Source organism: Acartia tonsa, chromosome 4 (genome assembly GCF_053477335.1).
Source record: "Acartia tonsa isolate MP-2025a chromosome 4, ASM5347733v1, whole genome shotgun sequence".
In the NCBI taxonomy this organism is placed as follows: Eukaryota; Metazoa; Arthropoda; class Copepoda; order Calanoida; family Acartiidae; genus Acartia; species Acartia tonsa.
The window spans coordinates 37,395,202-37,398,185 of NC_137263.1; the positions used below are offsets into that span (position 1 = coordinate 37,395,202).

Below are 2,984 nucleotides of genomic sequence, written 5' to 3' on the forward strand. Positions count from 1 at the left end.
AAGAAATATCACAATTTTTTTAGTACAAGATGCCTAATAAGTACATGCCTTAAAAATGAAGGGAGAATAATGGGGTAATTTAGAAGTGCATACTAAGTTTAGGCCAAAACTATATATATAATTTTTAAGATGATAAGAGATTTCTATGTCTAACATTCATGCTAAATCAAAAGCGTATACACGATATTTCTTAGGAATTGAGTGAAATTCGTAAATATAAATGAGTAAGTCAGTCTGTAAGGGAAGAAGATAAGTACTTTAGAAATGCTACACTTCTAAGAACAATAAGGGAAAATTAAAAATCAAAACATAGCAGGGCAAAGTGTCTCAAGAATCAGCCATGTGACTTCATAAAAAAGGGGGTTTCTTTACCACTTTTCTTCGAACACAGTAATAGTGTCTGACTGATTATGACGTAACAAAAAAAATTAGCCAATGAGAGGCCACGATAAATTTTACCATTGGTCAATAGCGGCCTCTCATTGGCTAATTTTTTTTTGTTACGTCATAATCAGTCAGACACTATTACTGTGTTCCTTTTCTTCTAATTTTCCTCATTTTGATGACGTCACATGGCTGTTTTTTGTCCCACTACATCAAAACTAACAATGTTTTATTTATATGTTTTCAAACGTTTTGTTAAAGTCAAAGTGTCATTAATTAATCTTTTCCATACCTAAACATAAAAACTTGAACATTCCAATTTTAAAATCCTATCATGCTTCAAACATGGTAAATATTGAAATTTTCAACATATACTAGTTTAAACCTACTATACGCCAAATAAAAGATGGAAATACTGGTTTCAATAATCATTTTTCTCTCTCTTCATACTGAATACGCTAATATATTCATTATCAAACCACGTTGTGTTGTAAAATTGTTTCTCAAACTTGTTAGATCCAAATACAAAGGGTGGAGAGGAATATGAAATGTAATAAAAAGGGAAATTTTTCCTCTCTTCTTGTTAGAGCCTCGAAAAGGTTGTCGTTCCATCCAACAAAATAATGCATCATAGATGTGATATTATATTTCAACAAAAATAAGACAAATTTGGTCAACTGTAAAACTTTTTGTTTTAGAGTTGACTACTTTTTAAAGGCTTGTTTTAGGATTGGTTAGTTTAAATAGGTTAAGAGAGGCCCCCAGGCATTTAAACCCGTGGAGATATAGCCCCATTGGGTTAAAGCTACCACAAGAGCTAGAAACATGTCGCTTTTCTTTAAAAATTATTGTGAATTATTAAAAGGTATGATTGAAAACAGAAAAATAAAGAAATCATTTTTGGCTATTACATAAAAAAATATTTTTGTTGAAATGTATGTGGATGATGTAGTATAATCCCGAGGTCACTCCTGGCCACTGGAAATTTCCTCTGGTTCAGTAAGAATCTTACAACCCAAGCCACAACACATACTAAACAAACCTACACACACAGTGTCCACCACCTCAAATATTATTTACACACCAAAACAAACAAACATGAAAATAAAGGTTGAGGTGAATGATGGGGAGTCCTGGGATCTTCGGCCAGGCAAACTTCATCTGTTGACCCTAAAGCTTCACAATGTGATGCTTTTACCCTTCAGAACATGCATACATAGTAAATCAACGGAAAAGGCTCCCCATGCCGACATCAATGACTTCTACACAATTGGTGAAATCATCGGCAAAGGCGGCTTTGGAATTGTTTATGCTGGCACCAGAAAGAGAGATAACTTACAGGTGGCCATCAAGGAGCTTCCCAAAGCCAAATGCTTTAGAATTTGTGAGAAGAAAAATCTTCCCATGGAGATAGCCCTTCTGGAACAGGTTTCCCAAGTTCCCGGCGTTGTTTCACTCATTGATTTCTATGAAATGCCAAACTCATATTTCATAGTGATGGAGAGATTTAACAGCAAGGATTTGTTTGATTTTATCAGTGAGTCTGGCCCGCTACCTGAGAACCTGTCCCGCCACCTGTTCCAGCAGATCCTGACGACCATCAGCCAGTGCCACTCGCACGGAGTGCTGCACAGAGACATCAAGGACGAGAATATTCTGATTGATCTGAGCACTCACCAGCTCAAACTCATCGACTTCGGCTCCGGCACTTTTCTTCACGACGGAGTATACACAGAGTTTGAGGGAACCAGAGTTTATAGTCCGCCAGAGTGGATCAAGTTTAGAAGATACAAGGCTGACGGCCTCACTGTCTGGTCTTTGGGCATCCTCCTATACGACATGCTCTGCGGTGACGTGCCGTTCGAGAGCGACGATCAGATACGTGACGGGGAACTTCACTGGAAAACCGATGTCAAATTGTCGCCCAAAGCTAGAGACTTGATAGAACAGTGTCTGAATCCTAACCCGGACAAGAGGATAAAGTTGGCCGACATGATGAGCCACCCCTGGTGTGCCAGCAGGCAGACCAGGCCCAGAGTATCCAGCAGGGTACAGGTTATGGATCCTGTCAGCAAGGACAATCCAACTGTACACGTTTAGACTCATGAACAATTAAGTAAGTTTGAGAGAACGAAAGAAAAAATTCTAAGATAATATATTTATCTGTGGAGTTTTCCACATTGTGATATCTCTCTGATCAATATCTGCTCTGCTGTGATACTAATCTAAATATTTGATGTAATGTACATACATGTCATACATATTATTCATACTGATTATTTATTAATAAATTTAATGTTAAATTCAGAGCTTTATTTTTTTCGAAAGTGTGGCTATTCTATAATTTACTCAGGATGTTGTTAAACTATCTAAAGGGAACCAAGTCATGTCTGATGGCTTTTAATAATATCCAAATGTAGTGTAAATTTTTATTTGAATAAAAATGGGAATTTTAGAGGATTTCACGATTTTTGTCTGTATATACAATATTGCTTTTAGATTTGTTGAAACGAAATATTATTTTGAAGAATTCTGATTCAATGTTTTCATATTGCCATACATAATTCACAATGCTTATACATTAATAGCTAAATTGTCCT

At 36.2% G+C, this 2,984-nt stretch overlaps 1 pseudogene across 1 annotated transcript; it reads left to right on the forward strand.

Moving 5' to 3' along the window:
• Positions 1-1,384: 1,384 nt before the first annotated feature.
• On the forward strand, positions 1,385-2,687 carry LOC145317047 (serine/threonine-protein kinase pim-1 pseudogene; annotated as a pseudogene). The gene has a single exon (XR_013878855.1). The product of XR_013878855.1 is annotated as a serine/threonine-protein kinase pim-1 pseudogene (transcript).
• The last annotated feature ends 297 nt before the right edge of the window (positions 2,688-2,984 follow it).